Source organism: Pleurodeles waltl, chromosome 1_1 (assembly GCF_031143425.1).
Source record: "Pleurodeles waltl isolate 20211129_DDA chromosome 1_1, aPleWal1.hap1.20221129, whole genome shotgun sequence".
NCBI classification, from domain to species: domain Eukaryota; kingdom Metazoa; phylum Chordata; class Amphibia; order Caudata; family Salamandridae; genus Pleurodeles; species Pleurodeles waltl.
The window spans coordinates 40,822,840-40,843,573 of NC_090436.1; positions in this window are offsets into that span (position 1 = coordinate 40,822,840).

The window sequence follows — 20,734 nt, forward strand, 5'->3', positions numbered from 1 at the left end:
GGCTCGGACCAGGTTCTGTTACCAAGAATCCTTTGCAAACCCCAAAATTTGGCTAAAATAACACATGTTCCTCACATTTCTGTGGCAGAAAGTTCTGGAATCTGAAAGGAGCCACAAATTTCCTTCCACCCAGCGTTCCCGCAAGTCTCCCGATAAAAATGATACCTCACTTGTGTGGGTAGGCCTAGCGCCCGTGACAGGAAATGCCCCAAAGCGCAACGTGGACACATCCAATTTTTTGAAAGAAAACAGAGGTGTTTTTTGCAAGGTGCCTACCTGTAGATTTTGGCCTCTAGCTCAGCCGGCACCTAGGGAAACCTACTAAACCTGTGCATTTCTATAAACTAGAGACCTAGGGGAATCCAAGATGGGGTGACTTGTGCGGCTCGGACCACGTTCTGTTACCCAGAATCCTTTGCAAACCCCAAAATTTGGCTAAAAAAACACATGTTCCTCACATTTCTGTGGCAGAAAGTTCTGGAATCTGAGAGGAGCCACAAATTTCCTTCCACCCAGCGTTCCCCCAAGTCTCCCGATAAAAATGATCCCTCACTTGGGTGGGTAGGCCTAGCGCCCGTGACAGGAAATGCCCCAAAGCGCAACGTGGACACATCCAATTTTTTGTAAGAAAACCGAGGTGTTTTTTGCAAAGTGCCTACCTGTAGATTTTGGCCTCTAGCTCAGCCGGCACCTAGGGAAACCTACCAAACCTGTGCATTTCTGAAACCTAGAGACCTAGGGGAATCCAAGATGGGGTGACTTGTGGGGCTCGGACCAGGTTCTGTTACCCAGAATCCTTTGCAAACCTCAAAATTTGGCTAAACAAACACATGTTCCTCACAATTACTGTGGCAGAAAGTTCTGGAATCTGTGAGGAGCCACAAATTTCCTTCCACCCAGCGTTCCCCCTAGTCTCCCGATAAAAACGATACATCACTTGTGTGGGTAGGCCTAGCGCCCGCAACAGGAAATGCCCCAAAGCGCAACGTGGACACATCCAATTTTTTGAAAGAAAACAGAGGTGTTTTTTGCAAAGTGTCTACCTGTAGATTTTGGCCTCTAGCTCAGCCGGCACCTAGGGAAATCTACCAAACCTGTGTATTTCTGAAAACTAGAGACCTAGGGGAATTCAAGATGGGGTGACTTGTGGGGCTCGGACCAGGTTCTGTTACCCAGAATCCTTTGCAAACCCCAAAATTTGGCTAAAATAACACATGTTCCTCACATTTCTGTGGCAGAAAGTTCTGGAATCTGAGAGGAGCCACAAATTTCCTTCCACCCAGCGTTCCCGCAAGTCTCCCGATAAAAATGATACCTCACTTGTGTGGGTAGGCCTAGCGCCCGTGACAGGAAATGCCCCAAAGCGCAACGAGGACACATCCAATTTTTTGAAAGAAAACAGAGGTGTTTTTTGCAAAGTGCCTACCTGTAGATTTTGGCCTCTAGCTCAGCCGGCACCTAGGGAAACCTACCAAACCTGTGCATTTCTGAAAACTAGAGACCTAGGGGAATCCAAGATGGGATGACTTGTGTGGCTCGGACCAGGTTCTGTTACCCAGAATCCTTTGCAAACCTCAAAATTTGGCTAAAAAAATCACATGTTCCTCACATTTCTGTGGCAGAAAGTTCTGGAATCTGAGAGGAGCCACAAATTTCCTTCCACCCAGCGTTCCCCCAAGTCTCCCGATAAACATGATACCTCACTTGTGTGGGTAGGCCTACCGCCCGCAACAGGAAATGCCCCAAAGCGCAAAGTGGACACATCCAATTTCTTGAAAGAAAACAGAGGTGTTTTTTGCAAAGTGCCTACCTGTAGATTTTGGCCTCTAGCTCAGCCGGCACCTAGGGAAACCTACGAAACTTGTGCATTTCTGAAAACTAGAGACCTAGGGGAATCCAAGATGGGGTGACTTGTGGGGCTCGGACCAGGTTCTGTTACCCAGAATCCTTTGCAAACCTCAAAATTTGGCTAAAAAAACACATGTTCCTCACATTTCTATGGCAGAAAGTTCTGGAATCTGAGAGGAGCCACAAATTTCCTTCCACCCAGTGTTCCCCCAAGTCTCCCGCTAAAAATGATACCTCACTTGTGTGGGTAGGCCTAGCGCCCGCAACAGGAAATGCCCCAAAGCGCAACGTGGACACGTCCAATTTTTTGAAAGAAAACAGAGGTGTTTTTTGCAAAGTGCCTACCTGTAGATTTTGGCCTCTAGCTCAGCCGGCACCTACGGAAACCTACCAAACCTGTGCATTTCTGAAAACTAGAGACCTAGGGGAATTCAAGATGGGGTGACTTGTGGGGCTCGGACCAGGTTCTGTTACCCAGAATCCTTTGCAAACCCCAAAATTTGGCTAAAAAACACATGTTCCTCACATTTCTTTTCAGAAAGTTCTGGAATCTGAGAGGAGGCACAAATTTCCTTCCACCCAGCATTCCCCCAAGTCTCCCGATAAAAATGATACCTCACTTGTGTGGGTAGGCCTAGCGCCCGTGACAGGAAATGCCCCAAAGCGCAACGTGGACACATCCAATTTTTTGAAAGAAAACCGAAGTGTTTTTTGCAAAGTGCCTACCTGTAGATTTTGGCCTCTAGCTCAGCCGGCACCTATTGAAACCTACCAAACCTGTGCATTTCTGAAAGCTAGAGACCTAGGGGAATCCAAGATGGGGTGACTTGTGGGGCTCGGACCAGGTTCTGTTACCCAGAATCCTTTGCAAACCTCAACATTTGGCTAAAAAAACACATGTTCCTCACATTTCTGTGGCAGAAAGTTCTGGAATCTGAGAGGAGCCACAAATTTCCTTCCACCCAGCGTTCCCCCAAGTCTCCCGATAAAAATGATACCTCACGTGTGTGGGTAGGCCTAGCGCCCGCAACAGGAAATGCCCCAAAGCGCAACGTGGACACATCCAATTTTTTGAAAGAAAACCGAGGTGTTTTTTGCAAAGTGCCTACCTGTAGATTTTGGCCTCTAGCTCAGCCGGCACCTAGGGAAACCTACCAAACCTGTGCATTTCTATAAACTAGAGACCTAGGGGAATCCAAGATGGGGTGACTTGTGGGGCTCGGACCACGTTCTGTTACCCAGAATCCTTTGCAAACCCCAAAATTTGGCTAAAAAAACACATGTTCCTCACATTTCTGTGGCAGAAAGTTCTGGAATCTGAGAGGAGCCACAAATTTCCTTCCACCCAGCGTTCCCCCAAGTCTCCCGATAAAAATGATACCTCACTTGTGTGGGTAGGCCTAGCGCCCGTGACAGGAAATGCCCCAAAGCGCAACGTGGACACATCCAATTTTTTGAAAGAAAACCGAGGTGTTTTTTGCAAAGTGCCTACCTGTAGATTTTGGCCTCTAGCTCAGCCGGCACCTAGGGAAACCTACCAAACCTGTGCATTTCTGAAAACTAGAGACCTAGGGGAATCCAAGATGGGGTGACTTGTGGGGCTCGGACCAGGTTCTGTTACCCAGAATCCTTTGCAAACCTCAAAATTTGGCTAAACAAACACATGTTCCTCACATTTCTGTGGCAGAAAGTTCTGGAATCTGTGAGGAGCCACAAATTTCCTTCCACCCAGCGTTCCCCCTAGTCTCCCGATAAAAACGATACCTCACTTGTGTGGGTAGGCCTAGCGCCCGCAACAGGAAATGCCCCAAAGCGCAACGTGGACACATCCAATTTTTTGAAAGAAAACAGAGGTGTTTTTTGCAATGTGCCTACCTGTAGATTTTGGCCTCTAGCTCAGCCGGCACCTAGGGAAACCTACCAAACCTGTGCATTTCTGAAAACTAGAGACCTAGGGGAATCCAAGATGGGATGACTTGTGTGGCTCGGACCAGGTTCTGTTACCCAGAATCCTTTGCAAACCTCAAAATTTGGCTAAAAAAACACATGTTCCTCACATTTCTGTGGCAGAAAGTTCTGGAATCTGAGAGGAGCCACAAATTTCCTTCCACCCAGCGTTCCCCCAAGTCTCCCGATAAAAATGATACCTCACTTGTGTGGGTAGGCCTACCGCCCGCAACAGGAAATGCCCCAAAGCGCAACGTGGACACATCCAATTTTTTGAAAGAAAACAGAGGTGTTTTTTGCAAATTTCCTACCTGTAGATTTTGGCCTCTAGCTCAGCCGGCACCTACGGAAACCTACCAAACCTGTGCATTTCTGAAAACTAGAGACCTAGGGGAATTCAAGATGGGGTGACTTGTGGGGCTCCGACCAGGTTCTGTTACCCAGAATCCTTTGCAAACCCCAAAATTTGGCTAAAAAAACACATGTTCCTCACATTTCTTTTCAGAAAGTTCTGGAATCTGAGAGGAGCCACAAATTTCCTTCCACCCAGCATTCCCCCAAGTCTCCCGATAAAAATAATACCTCACTTGTGTGGGTAGGCCTAGCGCCCGTGACAGGAAATGCCCCAAAGCGCAAAGTGGACACATCCAATTTTTTGAAAGAAAACCGAGGTGTTTTTTGCAAAGTGCCTACCTGTAGATTTTGGCCTCTAGCTCAGCCGGCACCTATTGAAACCTACCAAACCTGTGCATTTCTTAAAACTAGAGACCTAGGGGAATCCAAGATGGGGTGACTTGTGGGGCTCGGACCAGGTTCTGTTACCCAGAATCCTTTGCAAACCTCAACATTTGGCTAAAAAAACACATGTTCCTCACATTTCTGTGGCAGAAAGTTCTGGAATCTGAGAGGAGCCACAAATTTCCTTCCACCCAGCGTTCCCCCAAGTCTCCCGATAAAAATGATACCTCACTTGTGTGGGTAGGCCTAGCGCCCGCAACAGGAAATGCCCCAAAGCGCAACGTGGACACATCCAATTTTTTTAAAGAAAACCGAGGTGTTTTTTGCAAAGTGCCTACCTGTAGATTTTGGCCTCTAGCTCAGCCGGCACCTAGGGAAACCTACCAAACCTGTGCATTTCTGAAAACTAGAGACCTAGGGGAATCCAAGATGGGGTGACTTGTGGGGCTCGGACCAGGTTCTGTTACCCAGAATCCTTTGCAAACCTCAAAATTTGGCTAAACAAACACATGTTCCTCACATTTCTGTGGCAGAAAGTTCTGGAATCTGTGAGGAGCCACAAATTTCCTTCCACCCAGCGTTCCCCCTAGTCTCCCGATAAAAACGATACCTCACTTGTGTGGGTAGGCCTAGCGCCCGCAACAGGAAATGCCCCAAAGCGCAACGTGGACACATCCAATTTTTTGAAAGAAAACAGAGGTGTTTTTTGCAAAGTGCCTACCTGTAGATTTTGGCCTCTAGCTCAGCCGGCACCTAGGGAAACCTACCAAACCTGTGTATTTCTGAAAACTAGAGACCTAGGGGAATTCAAGATGGGGTGACTTGTGGGGCTCGGACCAGGTTCTGTTACCCAGAATCCTTTGCAAACCCCAAAATTTGGCTAAAATAACACATGTTCCTCACATTTCTGTGGCAGAAAGTTCTGGAATCTGAGAGGAGCCACAAATTTCCTTCCACCCAGCGTTCCCGCAAGTCTCCCGATAAAAATGATACCTCACTTGTGTGGGTAGGCCTAGCGCCCGTGACAGGAAATGCCCCAAAGCGCAACGTGGACACATCCAATTTTTTGAAAGAAAACAGAGGTGTTTTTTGCAAATTTCCTACCTGTAGATTTTGGCCTCTAGCTCAGCCGGCACCTACGGAAACCTACCAAACCTGTGCATTTCTGAAAACTAGAGACCTAGGGGAATTCAAGATGGGGTGACTTGTGGGGCTCCGACCAGGTTCTGTTACCCAGAATCCTTTGCAAACCCCAAAATTTGGCTAAAAAAACACATGTTCCTCACATTTCTTTTCAGAAAGTTCTGGAATCTGAGAGGAGCCACAAATTTCCTTCCACCCAGCATTCCCCCAAGTCTCCCGATAAAAATAATACCTCACTTGTGTGGGTAGGCCTAGCGCCCGTGACAGGAAATGCCCCAAAGCGCAAAGTGGACACATCCAATTTTTTGAAAGAAAACCGAGGTGTTTTTTGCAAAGTGCCTACCTGTAGATTTTGGCCTCTAGCTCAGCCGGCACCTATTGAAACCTACCAAACCTGTGCATTTCTTAAAACTAGAGACCTAGGGGAATCCAAGATGGGGTGACTTGTGGGGCTCGGACCAGGTTCTGTTACCCAGAATCCTTTGCAAACCTCAACATTTGGCTAAAAAAACACATGTTCCTCACATTTCTGTGGCAGAAAGTTCTGGAATCTGAGAGGAGCCACAAATTTCCTTCCACCCAGCGTTCCCCCAAGTCTCCCGATAAAAATGATACCTCACTTGTGTGGGTAGGCCTAGCGCCCGCAACAGGAAATGCCCCAAAGCGCAACGTGGACACATCCAATTTTTTTAAAGAAAACCGAGGTGTTTTTTGCAAAGTGCCTACCTGTAGATTTTGGCCTCTAGCTCAGCCGGCACCTAGGGAAACCTACCAAACCTGTGCATTTCTGAAAACTAGAGACCTAGGGGAATCCAAGATGGGGTGACTTGTGGGGCTCGGACCAGGTTCTGTTACCCAGAATCCTTTGCAAACCTCAAAATTTGGCTAAACAAACACATGTTCCTCACATTTCTGTGGCAGAAAGTTCTGGAATCTGTGAGGAGCCACAAATTTCCTTCCACCCAGCGTTCCCCCTAGTCTCCCGATAAAAACGATACCTCACTTGTGTGGGTAGGCCTAGCGCCCGCAACAGGAAATGCCCCAAAGCGCAACGTGGACACATCCAATTTTTTGAAAGAAAACAGAGGTGTTTTTTGCAAAGTGCCTACCTGTAGATTTTGGCCTCTAGCTCAGCCGGCACCTAGGGAAACCTACCAAACCTGTGTATTTCTGAAAACTAGAGACCTAGGGGAATTCAAGATGGGGTGACTTGTGGGGCTCGGACCAGGTTCTGTTACCCAGAATCCTTTGCAAACCCCAAAATTTGGCTAAAATAACACATGTTCCTCACATTTCTGTGGCAGAAAGTTCTGGAATCTGAGAGGAGCCACAAATTTCCTTCCACCCAGCGTTCCCGCAAGTCTCCCGATAAAAATGATACCTCACTTGTGTGGGTAGGCCTAGCGCCCGTGACAGGAAATGCCCCAAAGCGCAACGTGGACACATCCAATTTTTTGAAAGAAAACAGAGGTGTTTTTTGCAAAGTGCCTACCTGTAGATTTTGGCCTCTAGCTCAGCCGGCACCTAGGGAAACCTACCAAACCTGTGCATTTCTGAAAACTAGAGACCTAGGGGAATCCAAGATGGGATGACTTGTGTGGCTCGAACCAGGTTCTGTTACCCAGAATCCTTTGCAAACCTCAAAATTTGGCTTAAAAAACACATGTTCCTCACATTTCTGTGGCAGAAAGTTCTGGAATCTGAGAGGAGCCACAAATTTCCTTCCACCCAGCGTTCCCCCAAGTCTCCCGATAAAAATGATACCTCACTTGTGTGGGTAGGCCTACCGCCCGCAACAGGAAATGCCCCAAAGCGCAACGTGGACACATCCAATTTTTTGAAAGAAAACCGAGGTGTTTTTTGCAAAGTGCCTACCTGTAGATTTTGGCCTCTAGCTCAGCCGGCACCTAGGGAAACCTACCAAACCTGTGCATTTCTGAAAACTAGAGACCTAGGGGAATCCAAGATGGGGTGACTTGTGGGGCTCGGACCAGGTTCTGTTACCCAGAATCCTTTGCAAACCTCAAAATTTGGCTAAACAAACACATGTTCCTCACATTTCTGTGGCAGAAAGTTCTGGAATCTGTGAGGAGCCACAAATTTCCTTCCACCCAGCGTTCCCCCTAGTCTCCCGATAAAAACGATACCTCACTTGTGTGGGTAGGCCTAGCGCCCGCAACAGGAAATGCCCCAAAGCGCAACGTGGACACATCCATTTTTTTGAAAGAAAACAGAGGTGTTTTTTGCAAAGTGCCTACCTGTAGATTTTGGCCTCTAGCTCAGCCGGCACCTAGGGAAACCTACCAAACCTGTGCATTTCTGAAAACTAGAGACCTAGGGGAATCCAAGATGGGATGACTTGTGTGGCTCGGACCAGGTTCTGTTACCCAGAATCCTTTGCAAACCTCAAAATTTGGCTAAAAAAACACATGTTCCTCACATTTCTGTGGCAGAAAGTTCTGGAATCTGAGAGGAGCCACAAATTTCCTTCCACCCATCGTTCCCCCAAATCTCCCGATAAACATGATACCTCACTTGTGTGTGTAGGGCTGCCGCCCGCAACAGGAAATGCCCCAAAGCGCAAAGTGGACACATCCAATTTCTTGAAAGAAAACAGAGGTGTTTTTTGCAAAGTGCCTACCTGTAGATTTTGGCCTCTAGCTCAGCCGGCACCTAGGGAAACCTACGAAACCTGTGCATTTCTGAAAACTAGAGACCTAGGGGAATCCAAGATGGGGTGACTTGTGGGGCTCGGACCAGGTTCTGTTACCCAGAATCCTTTGCAAACCTCAAAATTTGGCTAAAAAAACACATGTTCCTCACATTTCTATGGCAGAAAGTTCTGGAATCTGAGAGGAGCCACAAATTTCCTTCCACCCAGTGTTCCCCCAAGTCTCCCGCTAAAAACGATACCTCACTTGTGTGGGTAGGCCTAGCGCCCGCAACAGGAAATGCCCCAAAGCGCAACGTGGACACGTCCAATTTTTTGAAAGAAAACAGAGGTGTTTTTTGCAAAGTGCCTACCTGTAGATTTTGGCCTCTAGCTCAGCCGGCACCTACGGACACCTACCAAACCTGTGCATTTCTGAAAACTAGAGACCTAGGGGAATTCAAGATGGGGTGACTTGTGGGGCTCGGACCAGGTTCTGTTACCCAGAATCCTTTGCAAACCCCAAAATTTGGCTAAAAAACACATGTTCCTCACATTTCTTTTCAGAAAGTTCTGGAATCTGAGAGGAGGCACAAATTTCCTTCCACCCAGCATTCCCCCAAGTCTCCCGATAAAAATGATACCTCACTTGTGTGGGTAGGCCTAGCGCCCGTGACAGGAAATGCCCCAAAGCGCAACGTGGACACATCCAATTTTTTGAAAGAAAACCGAGGTGTTTTTTGCAAAGTGCCTACCTGTAGATTTTGGCCTCTAGCTCAGCCGGCACCTATTGAAACCTACCAAACCTGTGCATTTCTGAAAGCTAGAGACCTAGGGGAATCCAAGATGGGGTGACTTGTGGGGCTCGGACCAGGTTCTGTTACCCAGAATCCTTTGCAAACCTCAACATTTGGCTAAAAAAACACATGTTCCTCACATTTCTGTGGCAGAAAGTTCTGGAATCTGAGAGGAGCCACAAATTTCCTTCCACCCAGCGTTCCCCCAAGTCTCCCGATAAAAATGATACCTCACGTGTGTGGGTAGGCCTAGCGCCCGCAACAGGAAATGCCCCAAAGCGCAACGTGGACACATCCAATTTTTTGAAAGAAAACCGAGGTGTTTTTTGCAAAGTGCCTACCTGTAGATTTTGGCCTCTAGCTCAGCCGGCACCTAGGGAAACCTACCAAACCTGTGCATTTCTATAAACTAGAGACCTAGGGGAATCCAAGATGGGGTGACTTGTGGGGCTCGGACCACGTTCTGTTACCCAGAATCCTTTGCAAACCCCAAAATTTGGCTAAAAAAAAAAATGTTCCTCACATTTCTGTGGCAGAAAGTTCTGGAATCTGAGAGGAGCCACAAATTTCCTTCCACCCAGCGTTCCCCCAAGTCTCCCGATAAAAATGATACCTCACTTGTGTGGGTAGGCCTAGCGCCCGTGACAGGAAATGCCCCAAAGCGCAACGTGGACACATCCAATTTTTTGAAAGAAAACCGAGGTGTTTTTTGCAAAGTGCCTACCTGTAGATTTTGGCCTCTAGCTCAGCCGGCACCTAGGGAAACCTACCAAACCTGTGCATTTCTATAAACTAGAGACCTAGGGGAATCCAAGATGGGGTGACTTGTGGGGCTCGGACCAGGTTTTGTTACCCAGAATCCTTTGCAAACCTCAAAATTTGGCTAAAAAACCACATGTTCCACACATTTCTATGGCAGAAAGTTCTGGAATCTGAGAGGAGCCACAAATTTCCTTCCACCCAGTGTTCCCCCAAGTCTCCCGCTAAAAACGATACCTCACTTGTGTGGGTAGGCCTAGCGCCCGCGACAGGAAATGCCCCAAAGCGCAACGTGGACACATCCAATTTTTTGAAAGAAAACAGAGGTGTTTTTTGCAAATTTCCTACCTGTAGATTTTGGCCTCTAGCTCAGCCGGCACCTACGGAAACCTACCAAACCTGTGCATTTCTGAAAACTAGAGACCTAGGGGAATTCAAGATGGGGTGACTTGTGGGGCTCGGACCAGGTTCTGTTACCCAGAATCCTTTGCAAACCCCAAAATTTGGCTAAAAAAACACATGTTCCTCACATTTCTTTTCAGAAAGTTCTGGAATCTGAGAGGAGCCACAAATTTCCTTCCACCCAGCATTCCCCCAAGTCTCCCGATAAAAATAATACCTCACTTGTGTGGGTAGGCCTAGCGCCCGTGACAGGAAATGCCCCAAAGCGCAAAGTGGACACATCCAATTTTTTGAAAGAAAACCGAGGTGTTTTTTGCAAAGTGCCTACCTGTAGATTTTGGCCTCTAGCTCAGCCGGCACCTATTGAAACCTACCAAACCTGTGCATTTCTTAAAACTAGAGACCTAGGGGAATCCAAGATGGGGTGACTTGTGGGGCTCGGACCAGGTTCTGTTACCCAGAATCCTTTGCAAACCTCAACATTTGGCTAAAAAAACACATGTTCCTCACATTTCTGTGGCAGAAAGTTCTGGAATCTGAGAGGAGCCACAAATTTCCTTCCACCCAGCGTTCCCCCAAGTCTCCCGATAAAAATGATACCTCACTTGTGTGGGTAGGCCTAGCGCCCGCAACAGGAAATGCCCCAAAGCGCAACGTGGACACATCCAATTTTTTTAAAGAAAACCGAGGTGTTTTTTGCAAAGTGCCTACCTGTAGATTTTGGCCTCTAGCTCAGCCGGCACCTAGGGAAACCTACCAAACCTGTGCATTTCTGAAAACTAGAGACCTAGGGGAATCCAAGATGGGGTGACTTGTGGGGCTCGGACCAGGTTCTGTTACCCAGAATCCTTTGCAAACCTCAAAATTTGGCTAAACAAACACATGTTCCTCACATTTCTGTGGCAGAAAGTTCTGGAATCTGTGAGGAGCCACAAATTTCCTTCCACCCAGCGTTCCCCCTAGTCTCCCGATAAAAACGATACCTCACTTGTGTGGGTAGGCCTAGCGCCCGCAACAGGAAATGCCCCAAAGCGCAACGTGGACACATCCAATTTTTTGAAAGAAAACAGAGGTGTTTTTTGCAAAGTGCCTACCTGTAGATTTTGGCCTCTAGCTCAGCCGGCACCTAGGGAAACCTACCAAACCTGTGTATTTCTGAAAACTAGAGACCTAGGGGAATTCAAGATGGGGTGACTTGTGGGGCTCGGACCAGGTTCTGTTACCCAGAATCCTTTGCAAACCCCAAAATTTGGCTAAAATAACACATGTTCCTCACATTTCTGTGGCAGAAAGTTCTGGAATCTGAGAGGAGCCACAAATTTCCTTCCACCCAGCGTTCCCGCAAGTCTCCCGATAAAAATGATACCTCACTTGTGTGGGTAGGCCTAGCGCCCGTGACAGGAAATGCCCCAAAGCGCAACGTGGACACATCCAATTTTTTGAAAGAAAACAGAGGTGTTTTTTGCAAAGTGCCTACCTGTAGATTTTGGCCTCTAGCTCAGCCGGCACCTAGGGAAACCTACCAAACCTGTGCATTTCTGAAAACTAGAGACCTAGGGGAATCCAAGATGGGATGACTTGTGTGGCTCGAACCAGGTTCTGTTACCCAGAATCCTTTGCAAACCTCAAAATTTGGCTTAAAAAACACATGTTCCTCACATTTCTGTGGCAGAAAGTTCTGGAATCTGAGAGGAGCCACAAATTTCCTTCCACCCAGCGTTCCCCCAAGTCTCCCGATAAAAATGATACCTCACTTTTGTGGGTAGGCCTACCGCCCGCAACAGGAAATGCCCCAAAGCGCAACGTGGACACATCCAATTTTTTGAAAGAAAACCGAGGTGTTTTTTGCAAAGTGCCTACCTGTAGATTTTGGCCTCTAGCTCAGCCGGCACCTAGGGAAACCTACCAAACCTGTGCATTTCTGAAAACTAGAGACCTAGGGGAATCCAAGATGGGGTGACTTGTGGGGCTCGGACCAGGTTCTGTTACCCAGAATCCTTTGCAAACCTCAAAATTTGGCTAAACAAACACATGTTCCTCACATTTCTGTGGCAGAAAGTTCTGGAATCTGTGAGGAGCCACAAATTTCCTTCCACCCAGCGTTCCCCCTAGTCTCCCGATAAAAACGATACCTCACTTGTGTGGGTAGGCCTAGCGCCCGCAACAGGAAATGCCCCAAAGCGCAACGTGGACACATCCAATTTTTTGAAAGAAAACAGAGGTGTTTTTTGCAAAGTGCCTACCTGTAGATTTTGGCCTCTAGCTCAGCCGGCACCTAGGGAAACCTACCAAACCTGTGCATTTCTGAAAACTAGAGACCTAGGGGAATCCAAGATGGGATGACTTGTGTGGCTCGGACCAGGTTCTGTTACCCAGAATCCTTTGCAAACCTCAAAATTTGGCTAAAAAAACACAAGTTCCTCACATTTCTGTGGCAGAAAGTTCTGGAATCTGAGAGGAGCCACAAATTTCCTTCCACCCAGCGTTCCCCCAAGTCTCCCGATAAACATGATACCTCACTTGTGTGGGTAGGCCTACCGCCCGCAACAGGAAATGCCCCAAAGCGCAAAGTGGACACATCCAATTTCTTGAAAGAAAACAGAGGTGTTTTTTGCAAAGTGCCTACCTGTAGATTTTGGCCTCTAGCTCAGCCGGCACCTAGGGAAACCTACGAAACCTGTGCATTTCTGAAAACTAGAGACCTAGGGGAATCCAAGATGGGGTGACTTGTGGGGCTCGGACCAGGTTCTGTTACCCAGAATCCTTTGCAAACCTCAAAATTTGGCTAAAAAAACACATGTTCCTCACATTTCTATGGCAGAAAGTTCTGGAATCTGAGAGGAGCCACAAATTTCCTTCCACCCAGTGTTCCCCCAAGTCTCCCGCTAAAAACGATACCTCACTTGTGTGGGTAGGCCTAGCGCCCGCAACAGGAAATGCCCCAAAGCGCAACGTGGACACGTCCAATTTTTTGAAAGAAAACAGAGGTGTTTTTTGCAAAGTGCCTACCTGTAGATTTTGGCCTCTAGCTCAGCCGGCACCTACGGACACCTACCAAACCTGTGCATTTCTGAAAACTAGAGACCTAGGGGAATTCAAGATGGGGTGACTTGTGGGGCTCGGACCAGGTTCTGTTACCCAGAATCCTTTGCAAACCCCAAAATTTGGCTAAAAAACACATGTTCCTCACATTTCTTTTCAGAAAGTTCTGGAATCTTAGAGGAGGCACAAATTTCCTTCCACCCAGCATTCCCCCAAGTCTCCCGATAAAAATGATACCTCACTTGTGTGGGTAGGCCTAGCGCCCGTGACAGGAAATGCCCCAAAGCGCAACGTGGACACATCCAATTTTTTGAAAGAAAACCGAGGTGTTTTTTGCAAAGTGCCTACCTGTAGATTTTGGCCTCTAGCTCAGCCGGCACCTATTGAAACCTACCAAACCTGTGCATTTCTGAAAGCTAGAGACCTAGGGGAATCCAAGATGGGGTGACTTGTGGGGCTCGGACCAGGTTCTGTTACCCAGAATCCTTTGCAAACCTCAACATTTGGCTAAAAAAACACATGTTCCTCACATTTCTGTGGCAGAAAGTTCTGGAATCTGAGAGGAGCCACAAATTTCCTTCCACCCAGCGTTCCCCCAAGTCTCCCGATAAAAATGATACCTCACATGTGTGGGTAGGCCTAGCGCCCGCAACAGGAAATGCCCCAAAGCGCAACGTGGACACATCCAATTTTTTGAAAGAAAACCGAGGTGTTTTTTGCAAAGTGCCTACCTGTAGATTTTGGCCTCTAGCTCAGCCGGCACCTAGGGAAACCTACCAAACCTGTGCATTTCTATAAACTAGAGACCTAGGGGAATCCAAGATGGGGTGACTTGTGGGGCTCGGACCACGTTCTGTTACCCAGAATCCTTTGCAAACCCCAAAATTTGGCTAAAAAAACACATGTTCCTCACATTTCTGTGGCAGAAAGTTCTGGAATCTGAGAGGAGCCACAAATTTCCTTCCACCCAGCGTTCCCCCAAGTCTCCCGATAAAAATGATACCTCACTTGTGTGGGTAGGCCTAGCGCCCGTGACAGGAAATGCCCCAAAGCGCAACGTGGACACATCCAATTTTTTGAAAGAAAACCGAGGTGTTTTTTGCAAAGTGCCTACCTGTAGATTTTGGCCTCTAGCTCAGCCGGCACCTAGGGAAACCTACCAAACCTGTGCATTTCTGAAAACTAGAGACCTAGGGGAATCCAAGATGGGGTGACTTGTGGGGCTCGGACCAGGTTCTGTTACCCAGAATCCTTTGCAAACCTCAAAATTTGGCTAAACAAACACATGTTCCTCACATTTCTGTGGCAGAAAGTTCTGGAATCTGTGAGGAGCCACAAATTTCCTTCCACCCAGCGTTCCCCCTAGTCTCCCGATAAAAACGATACCTCACTTGTGTGGGTAGGCCTAGCGCCCATCACAGGAAATGCCCCAAAGCGCAACGTGGACACATCCAATTTTTTGAAAGAAAACCGAGGGGTTTTTTGCAAAGTGCCTACCTGTAGATTTTGGCCTCTAGCTCAGCCGGCACCTAGGGAAACCTACCAAACCTGTGCATTTCTGAAAACTAGAGACCTAGGGGAATCCAAGATGGGGGACTTGTGGGGCTCGGACCAGGTTCTGTTACCCAGAATCCTTTGCAAACCTCAAAATTTGGCTAAACAAACACATGTTCCTCACATTTCTGTGGCAGAAAGTTCTGGAATCTGTGAGGAGCCACAAATTTCCTTCCACCCAGCATTCCCCCTAGTCTCCCGATAAAAACGATACCTCACTTGTGTGGGTAGGCCTAGCGCCCGCAACAGGAAATGCCCCAAAGCGCAACGTGGACACATCCAATTTTTTGAAAGAAAACAGAGGTGTTTTTTGCAAAGTGCCTACCTGTAGATTTTGGCCTCTAGCTCAGCCGGCACCTAGGGAAACCTACCAAACCTGTGCATTTCTGAAAACTAGAGACCTAGGGGAATCCAAGATGGGATGACTTGTGTGGCTCGAACCAGGTTCTGTTACCCAGAATCCTTTGCAAACCTCAAAATTTGGCTTAAAAAACACATGTTCCTCACATTTCTGTGGCAGAAAGTTCTGGAATCTGAGAGGAGCCACAAATTTCCTTCCACCCAGCGTTCCCCCAAGTCTCCCGATAAAAATGATACCTCACTTGTGTGGGTAGGCCTACCGCCCGCAACAGGAAATGCCCCAAAGCGCAACGTGGACACATCCAATTTTTTGAAAGAAAACCGAGGTGTTTTTTGCAAAGTGCCTACCTGTAGATTTTGGCCTCTAGCTCAGCCGGCACCTAGGGAAACCTACCAAACCTGTGCATTTCTGAAAACTAGAGACCTAGGGGAATCCAAGATGGGGTGACTTGTGGGGCTCGGACCAGGTTCTGTTACCCAGAATCCTTTGCAAACCTCAAAATTTGGCTAAACAAACACATGTTCCTCACATTTCTGTGGCAGAAAGTTCTGGAATCTGTGAGGAGCCACAAATTTCCTTCCACCCAGCGTTCCCCCTAGTCTCCCGATAAAAACGATACCTCACTTGTGTGGGTAGGCCTAGCGCCCGCAACAGGAAATGCCCCAAAGCGCAACGTGGACACATCCAATTTTTTGAAAGAAAACAGAGGTGTTTTTTGCAAAGTGCCTACCTGTAGATTTTGGCCTCTAGCTCAGCCGGCACCTAGGGAAACCTACCAAACCTGTGCATTTCTGAAAACTAGAGACCTAGGGGAATCCAAATGGGATGACTTGTGTGGCTCGGACCAGGTTCTGTTACCCAGAATCCTTTGCAAACCTCAAAATTTGGCTAAAAAAACACAAGTTCCTCACATTTCTGTGGCAGAAAGTTCTGGAATCTGAGAGGAGCCACAAATTTCCTTCCACCCAGCGTTCCCCCAAGTCTCCCGATAAACATGATACCTCACTTGTGTGGGTAGGCCTACCGCCCGCAACAGGAAATGCCCCAAAGCGCAAAGTGGACACATCCAATTTCTTGAAAGAAAACAGAGGTGTTTTTTGCAAAGTGCCTACCTGTAGATTTTGGCCTCTAGCTCAGCCGGCACCTAGGGAAACCTACGAAACCTGTGCATTTCTGAAAACTAGAGACCTAGGGGAATCCAAGATGGGGTGACTTGTGGGGCTCGGACCAGGTTCTGTTACCCAGAATCCTTTGCAAACCTCAAAATTTGGCTAAAAAAACACATGTTCCTCACATTTCTATGGCAGAAAGTTCTGGAATCTGAGAGGAGCCACAAATTTCCTTCCACCCAGTGTTCCCCCAAGTCTCCCGCTAAAAACGATACCTCACTTGTGTGGGTAGGCCTAGCGCCCGCAACAGGAAATGCCCCAAAGCGCAACGTGGACACGTCCAATTTTTTGAAAGAAAACAGAGGTGTTTTTTGCAAAGTGCCTACCTGTAGATTTTGGCCTCTAGCTCAGCCGGCACCTACGGACACCTACCAAACCTGTGCATTTCTGAAAACTAGAGACCTAGGGGAATTCAAGATGGGGTGACTTGTGGGGCTCGGACCAGGTTCTGTTACCCAGAATCCTTTGCAAACCCCAAAATTTGGCTAAAAAACACATGTTCCTCACATTTCTTTTCAGAAAGTTCTGGAATCTGAGAGGAGGCACAAATTTCCTTCCACCCAGCATTCCCCCAAGTCTCCCGATAAAAATGATAATACACTTGTGTGGGTAGGCCTAGCGCCCGTGACAGGAAATGCCCCAAAGCGCAACGTGGACACATCCAATTTTTTGAAAGAAAACCGAGGTGTTTTTTGCAAAGTGCCTACCTGTAGATTTTGGCCTCTAGCTCAGCCGGCACCTATTGAAACCTACCAAACCTGTGCATTTCTGAAAGCTAGAGACCTAGGGGAATCCAAGATGGGGTGACTTGTGGGGCTCGGACCAGGTTCTGTTACCCAGAATCCTTTGCAAACCTCAACATTTGGCTAAAAAAACACATGTTCCTCACATTTCTGTGGCAGAAAGTTCTGGAATCTGAGAGGAGCCACAAATTTCCTTCCACCCAGCGTTCCCCCAAGTCTCCCGATAAAAATGATACCTCACGTGTGTGGGTAGGCCTAGCGCCCGCAACAGGAAATGCCCCAAAGCGCAACGTGGACACATCCAATTTTTTGAAAGAAAACCGAGGTGTTTTTTGCAAAGTGCCTACCTGTAGATTTTGGCCTCTAGCTCAGCCGGCACCTAGGGAAACCTACCAAACCTGTGCATTTCTATAAACTAGAGACCTAGGGGAATCCAAGATGGGGTGACTTGTGGGGCTCGGACCACGTTCTGTTACCCAGAATCCTTTGCAAACCCCAAAATTTGGCTAAAAAAACACATGTTCCTCACATTTCTGTGGCAGAAAGTTCTGGAATCTGAGAGGAGCCACAAATTTCCTTCCACCCAGCGTTCCCCCAAGTCTCCCGATAAAAATGATACCTCACTTGTGTGGGTAGGCCTAGCGCCCGTGACAGGAAATGCCCCAAAGCGCAACGTGGACACATCCAATTTTTTGAAAGAAAACCGAGGTGTTTTTTGCAAAGTGCCTACCTGTAGATTTTGGCCTCTAGCTCAGCCGGCACCTAGGGAAACCTACCAAACCTGTGCATTTCTGAAAACTAGAGACCTAGGGGAATCCAAGATGGGGTGACTTGTGGGGCTCGGACCAGGTTCTGTTACCCAGAATCCTTTGCAAACCTCAAAATTTGGCTAAACAAACACATGTTCCTCACATTTCTGTGGCAGAAAGTTCTGGAATCTGTGAGGAGCCACAAATTTCCTTCCACCCAGCGTTCCCCCTAGTCTCCCGATAAAAACGATACCTCACTTGTGTGGGTAGGCCTAGCGCCCGTGACAGGAAATGCCCCAAAGCGCAACGTGGACAGATCCAATTTTTTGAAAGAAAACCGAGGTGTTTTTTGCAAAGTGCCTACCTGTAGATTTTGGCCTCTAGCTCAGCCGGCACCTAGGGAAACCTACCAAACCTGTGCATTTCTGAAAACTAGAGACCTAGGGGAATCCAAGATGGGGTGACTTGTGGGGCTCGGACCAGGTTCTGTTACCCAGAATCCTTTGCAAACCTCAAAATTTGGCTAAACAAACACATGTTCCTCACATTTCTGTGGCAGAAAGTTCTGGAATCTGTGAGGAGCCACAAATTTCCTTCCACCCAGCGTTCCCCCTAGTCTCCCGATAAAAACGATACCTCACTTGTGTGGGTAGGCCTAGCGCCCGCAACAGGAAATGCCCCAAAGCGCAACGTGGACACATCCAATTTTTTGAAAGAAAACAGAAGTGTTTTTTGCAAAGTGCCTACCTGTAGATTTTGGCCTCTAGCTCAGCCGGCACCTAGGGAAACCTACCAAACCTGTGCATTTCTGAAAACTAGAGACCTAGGGGAATCCAAGATGGGATGACTTGTGTGGCTCGGACCAGGTTCTGTTACCCAGAATCCTTTGCAAACCTCAAAATATGGCTAAAAAAACACATGTTCCTCACATTTCTGTGGCAGAAAGTTCTGGAATCTGAGAGGAGCCACAAATTTCCTTCCACCCAGCGTTCCCCCAAGTCTCCCGATAAAAATGATACCTCACTTGTGTGGGTAGGCCTACCGCCCGCAACAGGAAATGCCCCAAAGCGCAACGTGGACACATCCAATTTCTTGAAAGAAAACAGAGGTGTTTTTTGCAAAGTGCCTTCCTGTAGATTTTGGCCTCTAGCTCAGCCGGCACCTAGGGAAACCTACCAAACCTGTGCATTTCTGAAAACTAGAGACCTAGGGGAATCCAAGATGGGGTGACTTGTGGGGCTCGGACCAGGTTTTGTTACCCAGAATCCTTTGCAAACCTCAAAATTTGGCTAAAAAACCACATGTTCCACACATTTCTATGGCAGAAAGTTCTGGAATCTGAGAGGAGCCACAAATTTCCTTCCACCCAGTGTTCCCCCAAGTCTCCCGCTAAAAACGATACCTCACTTGTGTGGGTAGGCCTAGCGCCCGCGACAGGAAATGCCCCAAAGCGCAACGTGGACACATCCAATTTTTTGAAAGAAAACAGAGGTGTTTTTTGCAAATTTCCTACCTGTAGATTTTGGCCTCTAGCTCAGCCGGCACCTACGGAAACCTACCAAACCTGTGCATTTCTGAAAACTAGAGACCTAGGGGAATTCAAGATGGGGTGACTTGTGGGGCTCGGACCAGGTTCTGTTACCCAGAATCCTTTGCAAACACCAAAATTTGGCTAAAAAAACACATGTTCCTCACATTTCTTTTCAGAAAGTTCTGGAATCTGAGAGGAGCCACAAATTTCCTTCCACCCAGCATTCCCCCAAGTCTCCCGATAAAAATAATACCTCACTTGTGTGGGTAGGCCTAGCGCCCGTGACAGGAAATGCCCCAAAGCGCAACGTGGACACATCCAATTTTTTGAAAGAAAACCGAGGTGTTTTTTGCAAAGTGCCTACCTGTAGATTTTGGCCTCTAGCTCAGCCGGCACCTATTGAAACCTACCAAACCTGTGCATTTCTTAAAACTAGAGACCTAGGGGAATCCAAGATGGGGTGACTTGTGGGGCTCGGACCAGGTTCTGTTACCCAGAATCCTTTGCAAACCTCAACATTTGGCTAAAAAAACACATGTTCCTCACATTTCTGTGGCAGAAAGTTCTGGAATCTGAGAGGAGCCACAAATTTCCTTCCACCCAGCGTTCCCCCAAGTCTCCCGATAAAAATGATACCTCACTTGTGTGGGTAGGCCTAGCGCCCGCAACAGGAAATGCCCCAAAGCGCAACGTGGACACATCCAATTTTTTTAAAGAAAACCGAGGTGTTTTTTGCAAAGTGCCTACCTGTAGATTTTGGCCTCTAGCTCAGCCGGCACCTAGGGAAACCTACCAAACCTGTGCATTTCTGAAAACTAGAGACCTAGGGGAATCCAAGATGGGGTGACTTGTGGGGCTCGGACCAGGTTCTGTTACCCAGAATTCTTTGCAAACCTCAAAATTTGGCTAAACAAACACATGTTCCTCACATTTCTGTGGCAGAAAGTTCTGGAATCTGTGAGGAGCCACAAATTTCCTTCCACCCAGCGTTCCCCCTAGTCTCCCGATGAAAACGATACCTCACTTGTGTGGGTAGGCCTAGCGCCCGCAACAGGAAATGCCCCAAAGCGCAACGTGGACACATCCAATTTTTTGAAAGAAAACAGAGGTGTTTTTTGCAAAGTGCCTACCTGTAGATTTTGGCCTCTAGCTCAGCCGGCACCTAGGGAAACCTACCAAACCTGGGTATTTCTGAAAACTAGGGACCTAGGGGAATTCAAGATGGGGTGACTTGTGGGGCTCGGACCAGGTTCTGTTACCCAGAATCCTTTGCAAACCCCAAAATTTGGCTAAAATAACAC